Source organism: Cavia porcellus, unplaced genomic scaffold, assembly GCF_034190915.1.
Source record: "Cavia porcellus strain 051 isolate PalLab524CR breed Dunkin Hartley unplaced genomic scaffold, mCavPor4.1 scaffold_18, whole genome shotgun sequence".
Taxonomy (NCBI): Eukaryota; Metazoa; Chordata; class Mammalia; order Rodentia; family Caviidae; genus Cavia; species Cavia porcellus.
Genome location: NW_026947501.1, coordinates 63,635,528 through 63,650,089, shown reverse-complemented (window position 1 = coordinate 63,650,089; position 14,562 = coordinate 63,635,528). Strand labels below are relative to the sequence as shown.

Genomic DNA, 14,562 nt, shown 5'->3' with positions numbered 1-14,562 from the left:
TGTATTGGAAGATATCCAGTTTCCTTTATAATAAGAGAAATGTGAATTAAAACTCACTGAGACAGCATTTCTCACCATTGTACTGACAGGAATTCCCAAGCCTGCAATGCACAATGTGGGTGAGGATGTGAAGGCCACAAAATGATAAGTACAGCCTCTGTAGAGAAAAATGTATCAGTCCCTCAACACAACATAAGCATGCACCCATCTGCACAGCAATCTCACATCCGGGAACTGCCTCCAAGCACAGACCACATACGATGACACTTATGTTAGAAATGACATGAACATGCAGATGTGGGATATGTGTTGGGTAAGCTTCAGGGAGCATACTGAACGTAAGGATGAGGAAGTCAAGTAAGTAACATGGGCTGATTTGCAAAAGATAATGCTAAATGGTAAAAACAAAGTTCAGAGGAGCCTGGAGAACATACTATTTTGTCTAAAACAGAAAAAAATGTGACCTATTATCATAAAAAAAGAAACCCAGAAAGGACAAAGGAGAGAATCCGGACTTGGGAAGCAGAAAAGGACTGAAAGCCTGCAGCAACAAACACATTTTTTGAATTTTTACATGGACTTGACTTTCAGAAGCATGTCCACGCCCACACCAGTTTTTCAAAAATAATTAAATCAACAAAGGATGGGAGAGAGGAATGGAAACCTAACATGGAAAGCAAACGAAAATAAACAAACCCAAATGCACTGAAAATGAAAGCAAAAAGTAAATAAATAAAATAAAAACTGGGCGGCCATGTGACGAATCCCAGTAACCAGTACAGTATGTGAATGTGTCCCTCGGTCAGTGGAGCGTGGAGCTGAGGCCTGAGGGAATCTTCTGGAATGTTTGCTTTCCCGGTGGAATGAGTGAAGCAGTTTACATGTGTAACAAGACTGAACAAACCAGTAATATGCAGGATTCAGTGTCCTCAGGAAGGAAGGAAAACATTCACATGCAGAGGGAAGGAAAGCAAGAAGCAAACACCTCATTCCGGGAAGGTGTAAGTTCCCGCAAACTCATCATTTCCAGAACACTCACACGTGTGCATGTGAACACATATGCTCATGTGTGTGCTGTGCTGCAGACAGCTGTCCCACATCATGAGAACCAAGTTGTATAATTCCTGGCATTTTGTGAGCCAATTATTTAGCCCAAGAATTGTTAAAACTAAATAAATGATATTAAAGACAAAAAATAACATGTAAAATTCATATTCCTTAATTATTTCACTGCATTTTATTATTATGTGTCTTTGAGGTTATTTACATTTATTGTCCATATTGTCAACTTGTCATCTAGTTACATCACACGCTTAAAATTGACTTTAGATGGAGTATTTACCCCTAGATCAAGGAAATCACTAAATGCTGCAAAGCAAAGCCCTCTCTTTTTTCAAAATACTTGTCAAAAGTGCACCAGAGAGCACTGTATATTGAGTCCATACATACATTTTCTACTTCTACTCTTATTCAACTTTCCTATGAGTCTGAAACATTTCCAAGTTGCAAGTTTTAAAGATGCACACCTCTGAATCAGTAGAATAAGGTCTTTGCTCACTTTTTTGTGGCTGTCAAACATCCTCTACATTCCTGGGGTCAAGGAAGGGAAGGAAAACCTTTTTTTCTCTCTTATGCACCACTATATTTGGTGCTTAGGAAAGAATGCTCCCCAAAGTGCGTGACTGGCAACTGTATGCCAAATCAAAAAGAATAATAAATGGCCAGTTATCCTTACTGAACAATTTCAACTAGTCCACGATTTATCATAGTTAGGTCACAATAGCCAGTCACAGAACTCCAGACTTCTAGCCAACCTCACTCTCACAGACTGCTCCCTCTGGCGTGCTTTCTGGAGGCCTTCAGCACCCAGGCTGGTATCTCCTGGCTTCTCTCTCATCACCAGGAAGACAAAGACACAAAAGGCTATCAGAATCGCTGCCAAGTCCCCGGCTACCAGAGCAGAGTCCTGCATGCAGCAGTGTCCTGATTAATGAAAATGGAATTTATCCTGGCATTTCTTCTACAGAAAATAAAACTAAGCCACTTTGCTTCTTGGATCAGCACCCTATTCCATCATCAGCATTCACACATCCAGTCATCCTCCCTCTATCAACAGTCATGTGACTTTGGAAAACAAGGGAAGTCGTTTCCATGGGAACAAAGCAGTTTTCTCAAATCCACTAGATAATATTTTGGACAACAAGGAAATTATTCAGTGAAAGTAAAAAGTGACCACAAGGGCACAAGTGCCCCTGGAGAGTCGGGAAAATCAGATGACACAGAGTGCCCACCCTGTGCTGCACTGGCCCGTGATCCACTGGGAATTCAGAGTCCCCTCAGCTCTGCATACGGGCTCCTCTGCAAACCTGCGGGGATGCTTTTGGCTCCCTTCCTATTTGCAGATAGCCCTGATGCCTCATTTGCTTCTGCTGCTGCTATTACAAACCCTTCCAAACCTCCTGTCTCCTTCACAAGGCAGAGGAGCTCACCCGCTGCTTGGACTCTGAGCTGAGTCCTGCTAAAGAGAGGTCCCCGTGTCATGCTCCTCCTCTGCACTGAGAAGTGTGCAGAGGAAGAAAGGAAGGCACTGAAAGTCCCAAGCCAGTTAGCAGAGTCTGTTTCAGGACTATGGGTCTAAGATAAGCAGCAGTGGGGTTGGCTCTTGTGTCTTAGCACAACCCGCCAGTGCTTGCTTCTGCTGTCCCCTGCGAGCATCCTTTGCACAGAAGGGCTTATTTAAATAAGCGCTATTGAGCACTGACTCTGCAGGCACTGCTGTAAGGTGTGACAGGGACTGACTCGTGTAACTCTCATTACACCTCTATAAATTAACCATTTAATTATGCTCACCAAATGTTTCAGTTTCCCACATTCCAGACACTTTCAAAACCCCAGGGGTTGGGCAAGGTGTCATGACGAGCTTCGACCCATGGGTTGTGATCATAATGATGTAGGTGGCTTCTGGACTGGATAGCTGAGTGCCAGCCCTTTGGAGCTCTTACCCCTCTGCCATGGTTCCTGCAATTTTCACAGCTAGTCAGCACGCTTCATAAAGAAGCAGTTTCATATACACCATCTACAAAAATCTCCAATTTTTTTTATGAGAACTGAGTCTCAAAGAGTAGGTGTTTTTCTCAGGGTCACATGGTTGATAATAGTCAAAGGCTGGGTGTCCACTAGCTTTTTCTTTAACTTTAGAAGCAAGGCAGGTGATTTTAATAACGAATGAATTTCTGACAATAAAGAGCAGAAAAGCCAAGTGCAATGAATTTGGGATGTGGGACAGATACAAGCCTGTACTCTCATAAACCACTGAGATCTGGAAGGTTTATCATTGTAGCATAATCCAAACTCTCAGAAACATTGTGTGAAGCAGATTTTGCTACTGTCCTCTTTTTGCGGATGAGAAAACTGAGGCATAGTGAACCAAGTGATGCATCAAGGTCGCAAGCTGTCAGCAGTAGAGGCAGCATTGAACCCAGCTAGCCCTTCTGACTTATCACTCAAAAAGGAAACTCCCACTGCTCAGGACCCAGTACTACTCCCGTGGGGACCCCAAGGGAGGTACAATAGCTTCTTGGGCCACTGCAAAGAATTGCTACAAACCCTGGCTTGAATGGACAGAAATGTATTCTCTCACAGTTCCGGAGGCCAGAAGTTCAAAGTTAAGGTGTTATCATGGCTGTGCTACTTCTGAAGGCTCTAGGGCACCGTCTGACCTTCTCTAGCTTCCAGTGGCTCCAGACATGTCTTGTTTCATGGCCACATCTTTTCAGCATCTGCCTCCACCATCACGTGACCTTCTCTTCATCTTCTCTGTCTCTCCATGGTGTGTCTTTTATAAGGATGCCTGTGACTGGATTTAGGATTTGTTATGGTTTAGACTGAGAAAGTCCCCCAAAGACCTCATGCTTTCATCAGCAGGGTTTTGGAAGGTGATTGACTCATGGGAATGAAATAGCTGACTTGCTGTTAAAAGTAGGGATGTGATCGGAAGAGGCAGGTCACTAGGGCCTCGCCTGGAGGAGTGTATCTCCCTCCCTAACCCTTCTTGCTCTCTTGTGAGCATGTTCCTCCACCCAGGTCCTTCTGCCATACTTCAGTGTTCTAACCCTGCCTGCCATGAACTTAAAATTTCTGAAACCATTAGCCAAAATAAACCTCTCCTCCTTTCTGTTGTCTCAGGGATGGGGGAAGAGACAGATTCGGGACCCATCTGGATAATCTGGGGATTATCTAATCTCAAGAAGTTTGAGGTAGTTATGACTGAAAAGAACCTATTTATGAATATGACCACATCCTGTCATTCCAATGGACATGAGATTTTGGATGATCTATTCAACCCAGTACAGAAAGGAGCGGAAGGCACCTACCCTGGACACTGCCCCTATTGTTTTTCCCAGAAATAAGTGGATTATTTGCAATGAGCTGAATGTTGCATCTCCTCAATTTCCTGTTGAATTTCTAGCTTTCCAGGTGTCAGTGATGAGAGGCAGGGCTTCTGCGAAATGGATAGGTAATGAAAATGAAATTGAATGGATAGAATTAATGCTGGAATAAAAGAGACACCAAGGAGCTCTCTTCCTACTACACGAGAACACAGTGAGAAGCTGGTAGTCTGTAACTCAAAGAGAGGCCTCATAAGAATCCAGCCAACAGCCTGATCCCTGACTTCCAGCCTCTAGAGCGCTAACAAATAAATGTATGTCATTTATATGACATCCGGTATATGACAGTTTGTTAATAGCAACCCTTACCAAGACAATGCTAGTACCCAATAAACATTGTTTCAAAGCTGTGCAACCTTGGTGGTCGGAGGTAGGGAGCTACTGAGTGGAGGAGAAAGAGAAATAATCAAGAGTGGAGCCTTCAGCTTGCCTCACTCTTTGGTACCACTCAGCCTGAGATTCCATTACCAAGCTCCAGTCCACCCCATTCCTTTCTGTGCTGGACAAACTGTTGCCTCAGTGGACGTCTTTGCTACTCACTGTCATAATCTTCTGTGCCTTCCCACTGAGAGGGGACTGCCAGGCTCTAGCTTAAGGATCTTCCAAATTCCCCAAGTGGAGGGAACATAAATCCTTGCCTTTTGATTTAGGAGGACATACTGATTTGGGCCTCGAAATAAGGATAGCAAACTAGTGGCCTCAAGAACTTGACGTACAGATGTGTCATTTTGCCAGACTCACCGATCCTCTAGAGTGAGCATGGCTCTCTACTGGCCTGTAAACAAGCTATCTTGTTTTCTTGTCCCCCCTCAAATCGTTAGATTTGGAGCTTCTCCAGGATATGTTAATGCTCCTCACTGCCCCAAGAGAATTAATTTCTAAAAATTCATTTCTGTCCTATATTAAAAATCTATAATAATAGCTTTAACATAACTGCTCTGATTTCTGGAAAGTCAATAACTGTAACCTAATTATGCATTTCCAGTCCCGTCTCCTTGTTAACTCCCACCCCGTCTTTTCGTTCTGGTCACAATATGTCTCCAGTTTCCCAAGGCCCCACCAGACCCCTTGAGTTTCTCTCTAACCATTAGGTTTCTCCACTCAGTCTAGCAAGAAAGATCAAAGAAAAATTTATTATCCCCAGGTGCCGGCGATTTTGTCAACCCTCTGAAATATGTAGGTATTGTAATAGGATGGCTGCGGCAGATGGAGAGGAGCTATTCCTAAAGCCAGAGGCAACTGGGGTTCAATCTAGGGTCTCCAGTAAGAATAAATCCAAAGTATTGGTGCACCCAAACCCTCATTTATAAATAAAGATAGTGATACTCTGCTGGTAAAAAGTTAGATTCGCTAATGGAAATTAAATCACTTCAAACATTTATGCAAATAAACAGACTGCAGAATCGATGCATATACAAGATTGCTGCTATTTTTTAAGGCAGACACTTCTCAATTCCTCCCACACAAAGTGCTTGATCTACGTACACTCAGGACTGCCAATCAGTTCTTGGTGTCTTCAGTTTGCAGAGATGCTAAGAAGCCCACTAGAAGACAGATGTGAACAACGAGAAGCAGTCACTTCAAAGAGCATAGAGAAGCATCAACACCATTCCCATGCTTGGTGTTATTTCAGGAAAAGTACTTCCTTCCTGCCCATCCTCCCCAATAATTATCTGTGGATTCACTTTACAGTGATTATAACCTGATCTTCAATTTGACTGCTTATGTCAAAGATAATTACCTTTGTCACCCATAATTATTGAAACCTGCTAAATCCTCACCACAACCCATCCTTTAAACAGGGAAAGGATTAAGCACATCAGCAGACAGGACCAAGTATGGGGAATGAAGTACTGGAATCTACAATGAACTTTTCCCATCATGTATCCCTCAGTCCGTTTTACTGTGATGTGGCAGAGTGTTAATCAAAAATAATAGTGAACATTTATTAATATAGGATATGTATCCATAATCCAAAGTCCCAAATGCTCCAAAATTCAAAATTTGTTTATTGTTACAGAATACCACTAGTGGGAAATTCTATTCAAGACCTCATATTCTACATATGACACAGCAGAGTCAAAACTCAGGCACTCATATATATTGTGTATTTACACAATATATATTACTTTTAAGCTATGTAAGATGTGTATGAAGCAAAATGAATATTGCATTTTTTTTGTCTTTTTCCTTTTTTATTGGTACCAGGAAGCGAACTCACGACTGCCTGCTTGCAAGGCAGGCACTTTATGCCGCTGAGCTAAATCCCCAGCCCCAAATATTGCATTTTAGACCAGGGTCCCATCCCCAAGTTATATTATTTCAGATAAATAGATAGGTATGTAGATTGATGATAGATTGATAGATCAATAAATAAATAGATAGATAGATAGATAGATAGATAGATAGATAGATGTTACGTTCAAATATTCCAAGTCTGAAATCTAAACACTTGTTCTCATCTTCAGCCACTTAGGTAAGGGGTACTCAGCTGGTTCCTCCAATGTACCATTGTTCCTCTTCCCTTCTGTCATGGTTCTCCAGAAAATATGAGTCAAATAGTGGAAAGAAATGCACAGGAAAGGCAAGTGAATATTTTTTTAAACGAGCTACAAAAATGTTTCTAGGGAGAAGACTATCAAGAAAAAAACTGATAAGATTACACTTATTTTTGAAATGGAATATTACTAGTGGGAAAAAAGGGTTTCGCTGAACTATTAGTCAGCTTTCATCATTATAACAAAATAACTGAGGTAGTTAATTTATAGAGAGAGGTTTACTTTGGTTCATAGTTTCTAGTACAAGGTCAAGTGATCTCATTGTTTTGAGCCTGTGGTAAGGAGGAGCATCATTGGAGAGATGTATGTAGCACAGCAAACCACTCCGTTCATAAGCCAAAATGCAAAAAGAGAAATAAGAAGAGAAAAAGGGAAAAGTCCTGCAATCCCTTTGAAGGTCATGTCTCTAACAACCTATAGATCTTTTTTCCTTCATCTCCTAATAGCCCCACCTAGAGACCAAGACTTTTAGCGCACAGACCCTTAGGAAACTTGCCCAAGCTATAGCATCTGACTTCATTACAATGCATATGTTTAGTCTTGCAACTCAAAATTTAAGCCCTGGGCCAGCAGCATTGGCATCATTTTGGACTTTGTTAGAAATTCAGAATCTCAGATTCCCACCTAACCCTGCAGAGTCAAAATCCTCATTCCAGGATGAACCACCAGCACACTCTCCTTCTATATTCCTGTTATAAATCACTATGGACTTGGCAACTGAACACAACACCTATTTATTAGCTCACAGTTCTTTAGATAAGAGTGAAAAATAAAGTGTGGTGGGAGTTGGCTGGCTTCTTACTCAGTCTTATGTACATGAAATCAGCAATCAGGGTGTTGCCCGAGGCAGGCTCTTATCTGAACACTCTGCAGAAAAACCTACTTTAAGCTCACTGAGGCTATTGGCAGAATATATTTGCACTGACACTGCAGGACCGAAATCCTTCCTGCTTTACCACTTATGAGCTGAGCCACTCCTGGCTCCACGAGGCTACGCAAGAGTCTTCTAATGTGGCTTCCTCCACATGCAAAGCCCTGGTGCACTGAATACACTGAATGCACATCTTTTTCTTCAAACCTCTTTGATATCCTGAGCTGTCCTCATTGGGAGAAGACTCTCTGCTTGTAGGAGCTTATGTGATCAAATCACTCCCACTTCAGGTCATCTCCTCCTGAAAGTCAACTGTGCCATAGAAGCAGACATCTCTAGAATGATACCTCACACATTCACAGGGATTCAGATGGGACATTTTTGAAAGCCTGGAAAGTCATCTTTGAATTACACCTGCCACACCCCCAAGTCCCGTTACATCTCTGGAAACACTCTTTTACAGCATTTAAATTGTGGACTCAGTCACAGCATCAGTTTGGAAAATACATGACACAAGTATCACTCATTTGAGATTGGGTATCGTTTATTAAATCCTCCAAATAGCGTATGTGTGGATGCTTCCTTCTGACAGTGAACAAGCAGACCCTCAAAGAACTCCAGCATCCTATTACTCGGCAAGTGCACAAAACAACCAGTGTTTGAACCCAGACTCCTGAGTAAAAGTACAGTGTGTTTCATCCCTGCCTCCTCCCTATACTTTGAGGGACCATTTTTAGTAGATTATTATAAAAGTATCTCTGGTATCAAGTTCATTCTAGCAAGAGGCTGCTAGAGTGAGTAATTTGTTCAGTAATTCATTCAAGCGTTGACATGCTGCTGTGTGATAGACTCACTTGCTCATTGTGAAAGGACCAACTAAAATCTCTCTAATCCCTGGAGTGCCAGTCAGCAGTAAAAGAATGGGTGATGACTCCAGGAACTGGTGGTACAGGGTGATTGCAACTGGTCTAGGAGGCTTGGAAAACACTTTCCGAGTGGTTTATGATTTACAGAAGTAAACGTGAGCAGATGGCATTTAAGTAAATTTTGAGAGGACATTCTTGGATCAGGGGTTTGCATTCTGAACTATCTCAAATTACACTCTGGGCAAGGTGATGTAGGCATTCTCAAAGGCAAGAAATGTAGATTCTAGACCTGGCATTAGTAGCTGGCATTGATCATAAGTTGGCTCTGATTCTCAGCTATTGGGAAACTTTGTATGGAGGAAAATAACTCCATGACCCTTCTGGTCAAGGCTGCTGTCCTGGAATTGGCAGTGAGAGCTAAGTGTGAACACATGCAAAGAGGATTCAGATACCTGGAAGCCATCTTGGAAGCAAAGTCTTCAGCTCTGGTAGCTCCAGGTTCTGCAGGAGGTCACAGGGCTGGGTGCAGAACTGAGTCTAATCACTAGCAAAAACCAGGAAATCTGGTGCCATTGGTGTGCCAAGAAGAGGTCGCCGAGAGAAACTCTGTGTTTGCAGCTTTCTGCAGTCCCACCTCATGCTTAGGAGGCAACTGGGTTTAGTAATTACAAGGTCCTCTCCCAGCTATGGGACTAGTTCCTGCTAAAAACATTGACCAAGGTCCGTCAGTTCACCATCAGCCTTTTTCTCCTTTGATATTTTAACAGCTCAAATGGAAAACTCATGGAGACCCAGTTTCTGAAAGCTGATGAGTCATGTCATCAAGTTAAACGGTGCCACCTGCATACTTTGTTCCACCTGGAAGACTTTTAAAGTCTCTCTTTTTACAGAATCTGAGCAGCTGGACGCCAGATGCCAGTCTCTGCCCGCTGAGTTATGTTGGCAGCTTCTAGTTGGGATGATTTAATGACCAGTCCTCACTTAGGTTGGTGTTTAGTTACTTCTAGTCTGGATTTTTATTGTTATGTGGCATCAAAATTCAGGATGATAGAAGGCTTCATAAAGAGAGGATAGAGATGAGCCAGGAAAGTAGTCCCAAGGATAAGGTGGCTGCAGCCAACAAAAATTTTTTGGTTTATGACTTTGAGCCTGGATCAGTAAACAAATTAAAATAAATATATAAAGTTAGACAAGCTTAGAGGTCATAATTCAAAACAACTATCAAAATCACAGTGGATTTCAAGCCTTTCTAACATTTATAGATGTATCTGTGGAGCAAACTGACAACACCCAGCAGCATATTTAAAGATCAACAAATAATCATAATTTTTGCCGAATATTGCAACAGTCAATGTTCTGCAGAGCATATGCAAGCTGAGGGCAGGAGCCAGATTACTCAAGATGATTTCAGAAATTATTTTCAAGAATGTCTTTCTTTCTAAATCAACTTTATTCACATCAATAAATTCAGCCATTTTCTATATAGAGCTCAGTTGACAACTGCTGACCATTGCAGCCCCCACCACGATCAAGTTAGATCATCCTCATAATTGTAGAAGTTTCCCTGGGACCCCCAGCAGTCAGTCTCCCTCACAACCCCTATTCCAGGCAACACTGATCAGCTATATACCTATCAATGGATTTTGGCTGTCCTAGAAGCTCATATAATTGAATCATTATGGAATATTCTCATTTGCATCTGGTTTCTTGGTGTTTTGGGTTTCTCCATTGTAACAAAGAGCAGATGTCAGCCTTTTTTGCTGAATATTATTCCATTGTGGGGGGTTATTACAATGTTTTCATTTGCCCTTTAATGAACAATCAGATTCTTTCCAGATTTGTTCCTGAACAATGACCCTTCACACAGATATGCAATGGAGGTAGGGCAAACTGTTTGTCTATTCACTCATCCATGGATACTTGCACTTCCAGTTTCTTGCTAACATGAACCACACTGCTATGAATATTTTCAATTTGACTTTTAGTAAATCCAGTCTTTCATTAATAGACTGGATTTACTGAATACAATCTCTGGATTACATGATAAGGGTAAATTTAGCTTTCTATGCAAGTGGCAAAGAGTTCTCTTTTGCAGTTTTATCATTTAGCCACTAGTATTGCACGCAGGTTCCTCTTGCTACACATTTGCCAGCTCAGCACTGCCAGTCTTTAGCCATGCTAGGAAGTGTGCAGCATCACCTCACAGTGCTCTTAATTTTAATTTCCCTGATGACATGAACATTTAAGAAATTTGTAAAGGCTGAAAGAGGAAAGACCTGGACTCAGAACCAAAGACAGGTTAATGAGTAGATGTCCATGTGTTCCACTGTGCCTAGACAAGCCCTAGTCTACTCCTCCTGTTCTGGTGTAACTACTTATAACATCCTGTTAGTCTGCTTGGGCTGCCATAACAAAATATTATAGACTGGTTCTCATACACAGCTAAAACTTATTTCCCAGAGGTCTGGAAGCTGAGAAGTCCATGAGGTGCCAAGGTGCCCACTGACTCAGTTTCCTAGTGAGATCTCTCTTTCCAATGTGCAGTTACTGCCTCTCCCATGACCGTGCATGACAAAAAAGGGCAAGCGAGCTCTCTTGTATTTCTTCTTGTGAAGATGCTAATCCCCTTATGAAGGCCATCACCATGACCTCATCACAACCTGATTACCTCCTACACATCCTATCTCCAATTACCATCACACTGAAACGCTGGGGCTTCAGCATGGGAATCAGGAAAATCAGTCCATAAGATTCCTATGATTAAATCTTGCTATGGCATGTATATGTCCGTCAGACTCTCATTAAAATAACGAAATACTTGAGACAAACTAACTTATGAAAAAAATTCTTATCAGCATACATCTGTGGTACATAATGATTACATTCTTCATGGAGAGCTGGTACATGTGTCTAAAATATTTGTGGCTCACAGTAGTAGAGATTCAAGGGCAGGGTACCCTCATCAGGCTGACTCAGGTGAGGACTTAAGAGAAGGTGGTAACATTGGCATGGAAAGAAGGATCACATAGGAGGTGGAAAGGAGAGGGGCAGGGACCAGGTTTGCTCTTTTTATTATCATTGCCTCTTGAGAACTATCAAGGACTTGCAAATTAACTACGCTTGTCCTTTTTAAGGGCGTGTCCCCAGTAACCTAAAGACATCCCAACTGCCCCTCCTCTTAAGTTCCCATGACTTGCTAATACTATCATCCTGGAGATACAGCCTCTGACACATGGTCCCTAGGAGGACTCTTGAACCATATCTAAACCATAGTAATATGAGAGGTAGTCTTCACCTCCATCTGTTCACAAAACCTCCCATAAATCTACATTTCTTGTCAATACATTTGAAATTGAATTTGTGTATATTAGTCAATCTCCAAAAGCAGAATTTACCTAATGAAGCTTCATCACCTTCACACTAGAATTTTTGTAAATTTTGATTACATTAAAAAGTATGCTTCTTACTATTGAACTATTAGCTTTCTTCCAAGTATAGCCTAGTAAGAATGAAGCTTATGACAGAAAATATAATGCAAATTCAAAGGAGCACTGTTATTAATGGAAATATATTATGTTAAGTTTTGGCTAATTCTGAAAAAAAATTTGAAGATTTATCCTCTCATGGCTTGTGTAACATTTTATTTTGATCCTTTGTGAACTGAAAGAATCACACTCCATAATCAAGTCTGTTTGTTCATAAAGGCAAAATAAAAGTTGAGCCAAGGATTCTATCTATCCCTGAAACCAAATCCAAGCAAAACATTTTTTTGACTTTCTTCCCATTTCCTCTTTCATTCTGGCAATAAATTGCCATTAGTGTAATCATTTAAATTTCTCGTATCCTATCTTCTTGTCAGGATTCACAATATGCTAACATCTTGTTCCAAGCATCATATCTGGTAGCACTTAATGATAGTTTGAAAAAGGATGAAAACATGCATGCCTACCTCAAATTTGCCTTATACATCTAACCATATTTTCACAATATAACCTTACAAATTTGTTTTAACCTTGTATTGTTTCATTTGGCAAACTTTTTACTAGGTATATAAACACAAGATGTTATATGAGACACCCTGGATATTAAGAAGATATAAAAAAGTTTAAGATATGATTCTGGGCCTTGAGGAATTCACATTTAGTGTGGGGAGAGGCGAATACATGAAGAACTATGACATAAAGCAGACAGTGGTAAGTGCCCTATGAGTGAGATAAACGACTGCATCTTGAAAGAATTGAGTGTCCTTGAAAATAATGCTCTTCCCTGCCAAAAAAGCTATGTAATCAAGGGTTAGCAGCCAAGTGAGGAATAAACTTGTGCTTTTATTAACAGCCGAGAGAGTGCCCATTAATACCACTCTTGGGCTTGGGAGAAGAGAAACTGATCTCTGAAAATATCTGATGCTTCAAAGTAGAAGTAAACATTGCTACTCCCAGATTCCCATCCCCAACCTGTAAAGCCATTACTAAACCTAGTTTCTTAATCAATTATATAGGCCAAAAATCTATCATAGAGTAAAAGAATGATGGACCACCCTTTGAAGTGATAATTTTCCTATACCTACACAGAACAAGAAAGCCAAAAAACCACTTAACCTACAAAGAAGGAAGTTAGACAAAACCATTTACCACCCTCAGAAGATAAATAATTCCCTTGCTTACCAGAAAAGAGGGAGAGAATTCACTAGTGAAATATGGCTGATGAGTTTCAGTCTCAGACCAAGAGGAGCTGTAACTCTTTCTCTGTTTAGAGGGAAACTAGGAAGTGTAAGGGAGTTTTTTTAAAAAGAGAACCAATATTATTATCTCTTTTTTTCTGAGTTGAAGATGACATATGAACAAAGGGACAAGCCTTTATCTCCTCTTGAATATAATTCTTACAAATGTGCTTTCAAAATAATCATTCTTTGAATCAAATGTTTCTTTGGAAAACATGGCACACGTTATCCCTTAGCAGAAGACTGAATGTATCTATGGTACCAATTTCTTGTCCCTTCCTATGTCTGGGTCTTGTGGTATAAGTGTGTCTTCCAAAAGTTCATATAGTGGAAGCTGGGTGATGTCCAGGTAATACAACCTTTAAGAGATAAGACATACAGGACAATAGCAAGGTCACTGAAGATATTACTCTTGCAAGAGATTTATGGAGTTCTCATAGAACCCGAGCTAGTTCTCATGAGAGTGAATTGTCACAAAGTGATCCCAGCCCACATACTTGGCCCCCTTTTGCATGCACCTGTGCCCTATTTGCTTCCAGGAAATGAGAATGAGATACAGCCAGGAAGCCCTCAGCAGCACATTGATACCACACTCTTTGGACCCACTAGCCACCAGAATCACTAGCCAAACAACCCTCTTACTGTATAAGTATCCGGTCTTAGATATTTCACTGTAGCAACAGAGTACAGACAAAGACATCATGTCTGTTTCACATTGGCTCTAGCCTTGGGCATTAGCCTTGCTTATGCCAATCAGTCAACAGGAAACTTGATACAAGCAAAGACTTGAAGAGGCATTTGCATATTTCTGCCTCTGCTCTTGGACTCTTATAATTGTCTAAGGACATGTCCAGAGTGTCCTGCTGGAGAATGAGACACAGGGAGCAGAGCCAGTTTCCCCTACCAGCAACATCATAGATCCACCAACAGCCAGAAGACTGCTAGACATATGCATCAGCTCCACTAACAATTAAAGAACTACCTAGCCAAGCATGGTTAAGATCAGCAGAACAGTCCAGAGAGCCCAAGGATTTACAAAGACTAACTAAAATTGGGAGAATATAAACATAGAGATATTTAATTGATTTCCTCTTCTTGG

General features: G+C 41.1%; 1 long non-coding RNA gene across 1 annotated transcript in view; it reads right to left on the bottom strand.

The window, feature by feature from the left end:
• LOC134471394 (uncharacterized) overlaps window positions 1-14,562 on the bottom strand; it is a 118,821-nt gene that overhangs the window by 103,603 nt on the left and 656 nt on the right. The gene's annotated exons all lie outside the window — the stretch shown is intronic.